At 40.9% G+C, this 12,420-nt stretch overlaps 1 pseudogene; it reads right to left on the bottom strand.

Moving 5' to 3' along the window:
- Nucleotides 1–11,897: 11,897 nt before the first annotated feature.
- LOC148555295 (small nucleolar RNA R71) lies at nt 11,898–11,999 on the bottom strand (annotated as a pseudogene).
- Nucleotides 12,000–12,420: the final 421 nt, after the last annotated feature.

Below are 12,420 nucleotides of genomic sequence, written 5' to 3'. Positions count from 1 at the left end.
GATGAAGATCGAGGAGGATAAACCAACAAAAATGGCCTTACAACTGGCAGACCGATCGTTCAAGTTCCCTCATGGCGTAGTAGAGGATTTGCTGGTGAAAATGGGAGACTTCATATTCCCGGCAGATTTTGTAGTGCTGGACATGCAGGTGGAAGCCAAGACCTCCATTATCCTGGGAAGGCCGTTCTTGGCCACTGCTGGAGCTGTCATTGATGTCCAAAAGGGTGATGTCACCCTGAGATTACACAATGAAAAGATGACATTCAATGTGTTCAAGGCCATGAGTTACCCACAAGAACAATTGGGGGAATGTATGAGGTTGGACTCACTTGAAGAGGAAGTGCAGGAGAGTTTTGAAGAAGAAGAGCCCGAAAGGTTAATAGAGGAGGAGTCTACATCGAGTGAAGAGGTTGCAACAACAGAGATTGGCATACAAGGTGCACCAAGGGAAGAGAATAAAAAGACAGAGGCACCCAAACTTGAGCTCAAAGCACTACCACCCACGCTCAAATATGCATACTTAGGAAAGAATGAAAGTTACCCGGTAATCATAAACTCATCCCTCAGCCAAGATCAAGAGGATGAACTACTCCAAGTATTGTGGAAGCCTAAAGATGCCATTGGATGGACACTTGCTGACTTGAAGGGAATCAGTTTAGCCATATGCATGCATAAGATACTGTTGGAAGATGATGCCAAACCATCCATTCAATCCCAAAGAAGGCTAAGCCCAATCATGAAGGAAGTGATACAGAAAGAGGTTATGAAGCTATGGCAGGGAGGAGTAATCTACCCGATCTCAGACAGCCCCTGGGTCAGCCCCGTGCATGTCGTGCCCAAAAAGGGAGGAATCACTGTAGTTCCTAATGAGAAGAACAAACTAATTCCTACAAGGCCCGTCAAAGGATGGCGGATGTGCATAGACTATCGAAAACTCAATGAGCCTACACGAAAGGATCATTTCCTCCTCCCATTCATGGATCAGATGTTGGAAAGACTCGCAGGACACGCATATTACTATTTTCTTGATGGTTATTCAGGATATAACCAAATAGTAGTTGATCCCAGAGACCAAGAGAATACTTCATTTACTTGTCCATATGGAGTGTTTGCCTACAGGCGCATGCCATTTGAGCTGTGTAATGCACCTGCGACTTTCCAACGCTGCATGCTTTACATTTTTCAGATATAATAGAGAAATTCATTGAAGTTTTTATGGATGATTTCTCGGTATTCGGAGATTCCTTTACTAGATGCCTGAATCACCTTGCCTTGGTATTGAAAAGGTGCCAAGAGACCAATCTGGTCTTGAACTGGGAGAAATGTCACTTTATGGTGACAGGAGGAATAGTCCTTGGCCATAAGGTTTCTAACCAAGGCATTGAAATGGACAGGGCTAAAGTGGAACTTATTGAAAAACTTCCTCCACCCAGTGATGTCAAGGCAATTAGAAGTTTTTTAGGGCATGTTGGCTTTTACAGAAGGTTTATTAAAGATTTTTCAAAAATAGCTAAGCCCTTAAGCAATCTCCTTATATCAGATACACCATTTATCTTCGATGAAACATGCATGTTAGCATTCGAGCATTTAAAAGAAAGATTGTCCTCTGCCCCTATCATTTCCCCCCTGATTGGAACTTACCGTTTGAATTGATGTGTGATGCATCTGATTTTGCAGTTGAGGCAGTGTTAGAGCAGAGGAAAGATAACTTAGTCCATGTGATATACTATGCTAGCAAAGTCCTCAATGATGCTCAAAGAAATTATACCACTACTGAAAAGGAGTTGCTAGCAATAGTTTTTGCATTTGACAAGTTCAAATCATACCTCATTGGTGCTAAAGTGATTATTTTCACAGATCACACAGCACTTAAATATTTGTTTGCCAAACAAGAATCAAAACCAAGATTAATAAGATGGATCTTATTGTTGCAGGAATTCAATATTGAAATCAGAGACAAGAAAGGAGTAGAGAATAAGGTAGCAGATCACCTATCTAGAATCCCTCATGAGGAAGGTGGAACACATGATACAAGTGTGAACGAGCTTTTTCCTGATGAGCAGTTGATGATAGTTCACAAAGCACCATGGTTTGCGGACATTGCCAATTTCAAGGCAACTGGGGCTCTACCTCCAGGGATCAATAAACATCAAAAAAGCAAGCTCATAAATGATGCAAAGTACTTTGTCTGGGATGAGCCATATCTCTTCAAAAAGTGTTCAGATGGAATCCTTAGAAGAAGTGTTTCGGAAGAGGAAGGACGAGAGGTCCTATGGAATTGCCACGGCTCTTGCTATGGAGGACATTTTGGAGGGGACAGAACTGCAGCAAAGGTGTTACAAAGCGGATTCTTTTGGCCTACCCTTTTCAAGGATGCCAAAAAACTAGTGAAGAGCTGCAATGAATGCCAAAGATCTGGAAACTTGCCCAAAAGGAATGAGATGCCACAAAATTTCATCTTGGAACTGGAACTATTTGATGTATGGAGAATAGATTTCATGGGACCATTCCCAACCTCATATTCAAATAAGTACATCTTGGTAGCAGTGGATTATGTTTCCAAGTGGGTAGAGGCTATTGCAACTCCAACGAATGACAACAAGGTAGTTATGAACTTCCTCAGGAAGAATATCTTTAGCCATTTCGGAGTCCCACGAGCACTCATCAGTGATGGAGGGAGCCATTTCTGTAACAGACCACTAGAAGCTCTCCTCCTACGATACGGGGTAAAGCACAAGGTTGCCACACCTTACCATCCCCAAACAAGTGGGAAAACTGAGATATCAAACAGAGAGCTAAAAAGGATTTTGGAAAAGACTGTGGGTGCATCAAGAAAGGATTGGTCGAAGAAGCTGGATGATGCTCTTTGGGCATACAGAACAGCATTCAAAACACCACTTGGAATGTCCCCATATCAACTGGTGTATGGGAAAGCTTGTCATTTACCACTAGAGTTGGAACACAAAGCTCTCTAGGCTATCAAGATACTAAATTTTGACAGCATTGCTGCTGGTGCAAAGAGGATCTTGCAGCTGCAAGAGATGGAGGAATTCAGGTCACAAGCCTATGAAAATACCAAGATTTATAAAGAAAAGGCAAAGAGAAGACATGACCTGCATCTTGCACCCAGGAGTTTCGAAAAGGGGCAGCAAGTACTCCTCTACAATTCCAAGTTGAGACTGTTCCCAGGAAAACTCAAATCAAGGTAGTCCGAGCCTTTTCTTGTCACAAAAGTCTCACCATATGGACACATCGAAATCATGGATGAAGGTTCAGAGAGGACGTTCACTGTGAACGGACAAAGACTCAAACATTATATAGGCAACATGGGGGAATACCCCAGAGTAAAGTATCATCTCAAGTAATTGAGGAATCGTCGAGCTAGCGACGATAAAAGAGCGCTCTGTTGGGAGGAAACCCAACCTCAGGTAGTTTTCTTTTCATCTTTATTTCAATAAAGGTCACAAGTTGTTTCCCCTTATTGCGAGGAGCTAAGTTTGGTGTTCCACACCAAAACAATCCAAGAGTGAAAGTGTAATTCTAAGTTTGGTGTTCCACCAAAGGATATTAGTTAGAATCACACTCCACTCCCAAAGCACATTGCTAGCTCCAACCAATCAAGGGAAACCACTTAGATGTAGTTAGACTTTAGTTAATAATTGTTTTGTTAATAACAAGATATGAGGTTCTCTGCATATATGCAAGGTTTTCTACTGGGCAAGGAACTAAGTTTGGTGTTCACACACCAAATTAAGTTCAGAAGTCACAAGCATACATGCAAGCTAACTATTTCTCAAGTGCTTTGGGAACAAGCAACTTCCAATAACTTTGCAGGAATCTTATGAGGAAATGGTGCACCTTCACCCAAGGAAGTGAGGTAGCAAAGACTAGGATGATGACAAAAAGAGGGCAACTAGAAACCATCACCCGAAGGTTGTATTGTTACTTAATTCCATGTACTTAGAATGTTGAAAGTTGGAAGTTCGAATGCACTTTTGATTAATAGTTACTCGTTAGTTGGAACCTTTTTAAATTCTGTCTTTTAAGTTTTTCATTGCTTAGGTCTAGGATTGCTAGTCTGAATGTCATTACTGCATCATTTCCTTGCTTACTTGTATGCTTGTCCTTTTAAATCAAATGAAAAGAGAATGAGTATTTTATAAAAGACCAGAGTGGAGTTCATACTATGGAGTAAGTGCCTGAGTTTGTGGTGTGGTCATAAGTTAGCTAAGTTAGTTCAACCACAAGGTGGGAAGACAACTATCTATCCTGAATCATGTGCTTTGAACACACCCCATGAGACTAGCTAAATAACAAGATCCTAATAAGAAAAAGGGAAAGAATAATCAAAGTGAAGAATAAAAGAAAAATAGCAAGAAAAGAGGCTGGGCACCAAGGGTTTGAGTTTTGAGGGATGTGTCTGTGGTGTTCTTGTACCAAGGATCTGCTTAGATTACTAAGCTCTCAGGGGTGCTTTATCACCTGGTAACTTGGGTTAACTAACCCAGGATTATCAGCTGAAAGTCCACTATCAAGAGCAATCTTTGCTACAGAACATTTAATAGCCCAAAGAGGTGCTGGACACCAAGACCTCAAGGAAAGAAAATAAACAAACCATGTGCCTGTTGTGTGTATGTATGGGGGAGAGACTTGAGGAAGTAAGTCCTTAGGGGTGTTTCAACACCTAGCATCTTGAACCAACTGGTTCGGGAGTGTTGGCTGAAAGCTTATTTTAAAGAGTTGCCCCCTTACAGAGCACTTAGCCTAATAACACAAATAAACACTGAAATTACAAAAAGGATCAATGAATAAAAGTCTCATGGGATGCAAGCAAAGTGAGTATTCTAGGACATGATAAAGGTCTAAAAGCCAGTGAAGGAATGAACCTAAGTTGCTATGCATGAAACCACCATAAAACCAGGGACATGACTTCCACAAGAATGACTCATTTTCTCTTGGCATTCCATTCATCATTCTCTTGTTCCAGTACTTGCTTAGGGACAAGCAAGCTTTAAGTTTGGTGTTGTGATGCTAGGGCATTTTGGCCAGTTTCACTGACCTTTTCTTTACTGTTTTTAAGGTAGTTTCATGCATTTTCTTAGAAAATAAGCTAGTTTTGGGTAGATATTCACTTTCATCTTGATTCAAGCATACATTGTGCACTTTACATGATTTCATGAGAATTTTGCATGAATTATATGACAAATTGGATGATGCATGACTCATGACTTGGACTAGAACTTTGATGCACTTTGTTGCTTGATTTCAGGACAAAGGAAGCAAAGAAGAACCACGTTAGCAGTCACGTTAGTCCCACTAACGTGACCTCTAACGTGGAATGGGTGCTAACTTGAAAAGTTAATAAGAAAGGTAATCGCCAATAACGCCCTCGAAGCCATCATAAGCCCACGTTAAGAGTCACGTTAACTAAGTTAACGTGAACTCTAACGTGGAAGAAGACAACAAGGCCAACGTTAGTGACACTCTCCTTTGTCACTAACGTTGGACCAAGCTCATAATTAGCCACGTTAGATGCCACATTAACTTAGTTAACGTGGACTCTAACGTTAAGAAGCAATTGATCGCCAACGTTAGTGACACTTACCTTTGTCACTAACGTTGGGGTGAACCACCAAGAGCCACCATGAGCAACGTTAACTCCCACGTTAACTTAGTTAACGTGGAAGCTAACGTGGACAAAGAGATGATGAGCGAACGTTAGTGACACTCACCTTTGTCACTAACGTTGGAGATGGCTAGCATGACTACGTTAAAAGCCACGTTAACTTAGTTAACATGGACTCTAACGTGGGAAATAAGGGCACATTGGAATGTTAGTGACAAAGGCAAGTGTCACTAACGTTCTCGAAGGATTGGCACTGCTACGTTAGAAGTCACGTTAACCTACTTAACGTGGACTCTAACGTAGGGACAAAGGAGGACTCTCCACGTTATTGGGAAAGGTAAGTCCCAATAATGTGTGCGAAGGACCAAGAGGCAAAGTTGGTGGTCACGTTAGTGCCACTAACGTTGAAGTCAACGTGATCATATTTGAGTTAGGAACGTTAGTGAAAAAGGTGATTGTCACTAACGTTCTCGAACCCACACTCTCACTTAACGTTGACACCACTAACGTCCAAAGCCAAAGTCCCTGCCTACTTCACCTTTTCTCTCTGCAAGCAAAGCTAAGCCCAATGAAGAGGATAACTGCTTCAAACTCAAGATCCAGAGGCCCATACCCAAGACTTGAAGAGCCAACTAGAAGATCAGAAGAGTAGTATATATAGGAGTAGCTTTGAATTAGTTTAGGAGGTGAGAAACTTTAAGGAGCCTTTGTCATAGAACTACTCTCTGTATTTTACTTTTTCTGCAGTTTTAGTTTTTCTTTTTATCATGTATTCTCCATCTTTGTTTTCATTTTCCAGAGCTATGAACAACTAAACCCCTTTCATTGGGTTAGGGAGCTCTGTTGTAATTTGATGGATCAATATTAGTTTTCATTTTCCTTCTTCTATTTTTTCTCTTGATTTTACTAGAAAGCTTTCGATCTTCATCCAATTGGGTAGTTATCTTGGAAAAGAAGCTATTCATACTTGGATCTCTTCTGAACTTTGAAAGAGGAATGAAGAGATCATGCTAGAAATGCTTTCTCATGCTGGACCAAATTGGGTATGGATGGATATGTGACTATAATCCTACCAACACTTGATTTGGGAAATACATGTGGTATAATCAGTGACCATACTTCATCTCTTCTCATGAGCAATTGACCAAGGAATTGGCTATTGATCAAGATTTGAGAGATTGAATTACCAAGAAATTGGAATTCGATCACTTAAGATTGCCAAGGAGATCAATGAATGCACTGATTGAGGAAGAGATGAAAATGAACTTGATCCGGAAAATGCAACATCTCCTGAGCCCAATGAACTCCCCATTTCTGATCTTACCCATTCTCTTTAATTTCTGCCATTTACTTTTATGAGCAATTACCCCATTCCCGTTTAAGATTCTGCAATTTACTTTCCACCATTTACATTCAGCTCTTTATTTCTAGCATTTACTGTTTCTGCTATTTACTTTCCCGCCATTTAATTTTCTGTAAATCTCAAATCAAATTCTGGTTCGCTCAACTAGAACATTTCTCTAATTAAAGTTGCTTGATCAATCAATCTCTGTGGGATTCGACCTCACTCTATTGTGAGTTTTTACTTGACGACAAATTCGGTACACTTGCCGAAGAAAATTTGTTGAGAGACAAGTTTTGTGCGTATCACAACCCAAGGAATACGACCCAAAATCCATAGGCCGTCCAAGCCTATAGAGACAAGGGCGGTTCCCTTAAAGATAAGCTGACCTCAACTCAAAGATAAAGATAAGATAAGATAACTAACTTATCTTATCTAGAAAGGTCACTCTACAACCACTATAAATACACTGAAGCACCCAGGTATAACTCATACTCTGATTCTTCTAAAAACCTGTTTAATACCCATGCTAACTTAAGCATCGGAGTCTCTTGCAGGTACCCCCCACCCTCCGGTGACAAAAAATCAGCAGTGCAGCTAGATCAACGAGTTGGACGCAACCGTTCCGGCCGCCACTCACCAGCCGTACACGTCGGCACCGACCCGTACCGAAGATCTCGACCGAGATCGACCTCTAGTTTCAGGTATCCCTCGGAACATTAGTAGTCGACCTCCTACAAACAAGTTATAAAAGTAATACCTAAAAGAGACCTGACAAAGGTCCAAGAATGAGTATTACAAAAAATAACATAGAAGAGGACGATGTAAAGAAGTCGACCTCCTACAAACAAGTTATAAAAGTAATCCCTGAAAGAAACCTGACAAAGGTCCAAGAAAGAGGATTACAAAAAATAACTTGGAAGAGGACGACGTAAAGAAGTCGACCTCCTACAAACAACAAGTTATGAAAGTAATCCCTGAAAGAGACCTGATAAAGGTCCAAGAAAGAGGATTACAAAATAACTCGGAAAAGAACGACGCAAAGAAGTCGGTCTCCCAAAAATAAGTTATAAAAGTAGTCCTTGAAAGAGACCTGACAAGGGTCCAAGAAAGAGGATTACAAAAATAACTGGAAAGCAGACCAACGTGAAGAAATCGGTTACGGAGTGCTAGAAATAAATACAAGTAAAAGCGAGAAAACCGAAATACAAGTTGGACCCACATATCCACAACCTCAAAGGATCCAAGCTACAAGCAATAAGTACAAAAGCAATCCAAAGAGGCCGAGCAGCAAGGCTCTAACACTCTCAAAACCCAGAAAGGTGTCAAGACAAGTGCAAACAAGCATAATATAAAATACAATATTATAACAAGCTTCAGGGTCAGCCCCAAAAAGTTTGAAAGCTACTTGTTGTTTTTTCAAAATCAAAAGTTGCTAAACAAGCAACCAAAAGGAGTATCAACAATCAGCATAATATTCAAGACTACAAAATAAAGAGTTTAAAATCCCACAAGTCAGGCTATCCACACAAATATCCAAGAAAATTCAGTTAAGATTAGAAGACTTCTCGGCAGCATCAGTCTGAGGTGAAGGAGGACGAGCCTGGAGAGGCACTGCATCCACTGTACCGTCGTCCCTATTCAGAATTTGACAATCGGGATCTAACTCTGGACGAATGATGCCAGGGCATTTTGGCTAGTTTCAGTGACCTTTTCTTTACTGTTTTAGGGTAGTTTCATGCATTTTCTTAGGAAATAAGCAAGTTTTGGGTGGAATTTCACTTACATCTTGATTTAAGCATACATTGTGCATTTTACATGATTTCATGGGAATTTTGCATGAATTAGATGACAAATTGGATGATGCATGTCTCATGATGTGGATTAGAACTTTGATGTACTTTATTGCTTGATTTCAGTACAAAGGAAGCAAGAAAGAACCACGCTAGCAACCACGTTAGTCTAACTAACATAACCACTAACGTGGAATGGGAGCTAGCTTGCAACGTTAATGAGAAAAGTAATCGCCAATAACGTCCTCGAAGCCATCATAGCCCACGTTAAGAGTCACGTTAACTAAGTTAACGTGAACTCTAACGTGGAAGAAAGAAAGTGGAGCCAACGTTAGTGACACTCAACTTTGTCACTAACGTTGGACCAAGCTCATATTGGCCACGTTAGCTTCCATGTTAACTTAGTTAACGTGGACTCTAACGTTGGGAAGCAAAAGAATGGCCAACGTTAGCGACAATGGCCAACGTTAGTGACACTCACCATTGTCGCTAACGTTGGACTAAGCCACCTTGAGTTACGTTAACTCCCACGTTAACTTAGTTAACGTGGAAGTTAACGTAGAGAAAGCAAACAATCGCCAATGTTAGTGACACTCACCTTTGTCACTAACGTTGGAATGAGCCACAATGAGCCACTATGAGCCACGTTAACTCCCACGTTAACTTAGTTAACGTGGAAGCTAACGTTGAGGATAGAATGATGAGCCAACGTTAGTGACACTCACATTTGTCACTAACGTTGGAGATGGCTATCATTACCACGTTAGAAGCCACGTTAACTTAGTTAACATGGACTCTAACATGGGAAGCAGGGGCACCTTGGAACGTTAGTGACAAAGGTAAGTGTCACTAACGTTCTTGAAGACTTGGCAAGCCTACGTTAAGAGCCACGTTAACTAAGTTAACGTGAACTCTAACGTAGGGGGAGGGAGGACTCTCAATGTTATTGGAAAAGGTGAGTCCCAATAACGTGTGCGAAGGATCAAGAGGCAACGTTAGTGGTCACGTTGATGCCACTAACGTTGAAGTTAACGTGGATCATCCCTGGGTGAGGAACGTTAGTGAAAAAGGAGATTGTCACTAACGTTCTCGAACCCCACACTTTCACTTAACGTTAACACCACTAACGTCCTGAGCTAAAGACCCTGCCTACTTCACACTTTCTCTCTGCAAGTAAAGCTAAGCCCACTGCGGAAGATAACTGTTTCAAACTCAAGATCCAAAGGCCCATATCCAAGACTTGAAGAATCAACTAGAAGATCAGAAGAGTAATATATATAGGGGTAGTTTTGAATTAGAAGAGGGCTTTGGAGAGTGAGGAATTTGGAGAACTATTCTCTGTAATATTTTACTTTCTCTGCACTTCTAGTTTTACTTTTCAGAATGTATCTTCCATCCTTGTTTTCTATTCCCAGAGCTATGAACAACTAAACCCCTTTCATTGGGTTAGGGAGCTCTGTTGTAATTTGATGGATCAATATTAGTTTTCATTCTTCTTTCTCTATCTTTTCTCTTAATTTTACTAGAAAGCTTTCAATCTTCATCCAATTGGGTAGTTATCTTGGAAAAGAAGCTATTCATGCTTGGATCTCTTCTGAACCTTGGAAGAGGAATGAAGAGATCATGCTAGAAATGCTTTCTCATGTTGGACCAAATTGGGAGTTGGAAGGGTATGGTGACTATAACCCTACCAACACTCGATTTGGGAATGCATGTGGTATAATCAGTGACCATACTTCATCTCTTCTCATGAGCAATTGACCAAGGAATTGGCTATTGATCAAGAATTGAGAGATTGAATTACCAAGGAATTGGAATTCGATCACTTAAGATTGTCAAGGAGATCAATGAATGCATTGATTGAGGAAGAGATGAGAATGAACTTGATCTGGAGAATGCAACATCTCCTAAGCCCAATGAATCCCCCATTTCTGATCTTACCCATTCTCTTTAATTTCTGCAATCTACTTTTATGATCATCTTCCCCATTCCCATTTAAGATTCTACAATTTACTTTCCGCATTTACATTCAGTTCTTTATTTCCAGCATTTCCATTTCTGCTATTTACTTTCCCGCCATTTAATTTTCTTCAACTATCAAATCAAATTCTGCTTCGCTCAACTAGAACAGCCCTCTAATTAAAGTTGCTTGACCAATCAATCCCTGTGGGATTCGACCTCACTCTATTGTGAGTTTTTACTTGACGACAATTCGGTACACTTGCCGAAGGAAAATTTTTGAGAGACAAGTTTCCGTGCTATCAAGTTTATGGCGCCGTTGCCGAGGATTGATTTTGTATCAACAATGATTAAATTGGAGGATAACTAGATTGAGCATTTTTTTTCTTTTGATTGATTTAAGTTCATTTGAGTAATTTACTTTCTGTTCAGTTATTATCTTCCCTTCCCCCTACCCATTTTCTTAAGTTGTTTACAATTCAGTCCACTAACCCACTAACTGTTTGATAAATTGCATCACTCACACTAACAGCATTTCTGTAGAAATTACTTTCTGCATCTATTTTCTTGCTTGTGCTTTGTTGGGTGTATGACAGGGAGAAGAAGCGGGGCTTCAACTTCCTTTGATTCTAAACCAAAGAGGACCTTCCTTAGATTAAGGAGGGAAGCAAGAGGAAAGAGAGTAGTGGGTGCTGAGGAAGAGGAAGAGTACTTTGAACCAGACATGGAGGAGAATATGGAGAACCATCATGAAGAAGAGGCTCACAACCATGGCAGAGAAGGTCTAGCAAATCATGTTGGACAAGAGAGAAGAGTTCTAGGCTCTTACATCAACCCAAACCTATGAAACTGTGGGAGTAGCATCCAAAGGCCAACCATACATGCCAACAACTTTGAACTAAAACCACAGCTCATCACCCTTATTCAGAACAATTGTTCATTCGGAAGAGGCGTCCAAGAAGACCCCAATCAACATCTAACCACCTTCCTGAGGATATGCGATGTTGTGAAGTCCAATGGTGTTCATCCTGACACCTATAGACTACTTCTGTTTCCCTTCTCACTCAAGGACAAGGCATCTAAACGGCTAGAGTCCTTCCCAAAGGAGAGTTTAGCAACCTGGGAAGATGTCGTGAACAAATTCCTGGCAAGATTCTATCCTCCTCAATGGATCAACAGGCTGAGAGCTGAGGTGCAAACCTTCAGGCAGCAAGATGGTGAGACTCTATATGAAGCATGGGAGAGGTTTAAGGACCTGACAAGAAGGTGTCCACCGGATATGTTCAATGAATGGGTGCAGGTGCACATTTTCTATGAAGGTCTTTCTTATGAATCAAAGAAGGCAGTAGACCACTCATCAGGGGGATCTCTGAACAAGAAGAAGATCATTGAGGAGGCCATAGATGTCATTGAAACTGTAGCAGAGAATGACTACTTCTATGCTTCCAAAAGAGGCAACACTAGAGGAGTGATGGAGCTAAACAATGTAGATGAACTGCTGGCCCAAAACAAGCTCATTACCAAGCAATTAGCTGACCTCACCAAGAAGATGGAGAGGAACCAAGTAGCAGCAATCACCACCTCATCAACAACTCAAGAGGGAGTGAATGCAGAAGCAGAAAGTGAGCACGAACAAGCCAACTACATTGGAAACTCACCCAGGTAGAACCATGACCCATACTCCAAGACCTACAACCCTG

Source organism: Arachis ipaensis, chromosome B6 (genome assembly GCF_059453495.1).
Source record: "Arachis ipaensis isolate K30076 ecotype BB chromosome B6, ASM5945349v1, whole genome shotgun sequence".
Taxonomy (NCBI): domain Eukaryota; kingdom Viridiplantae; phylum Streptophyta; class Magnoliopsida; order Fabales; family Fabaceae; genus Arachis; species Arachis ipaensis.
The sequence above is the reverse complement of the archived record's forward strand: the minus strand, read 5'-3'. Positions and strand labels throughout refer to the sequence as shown.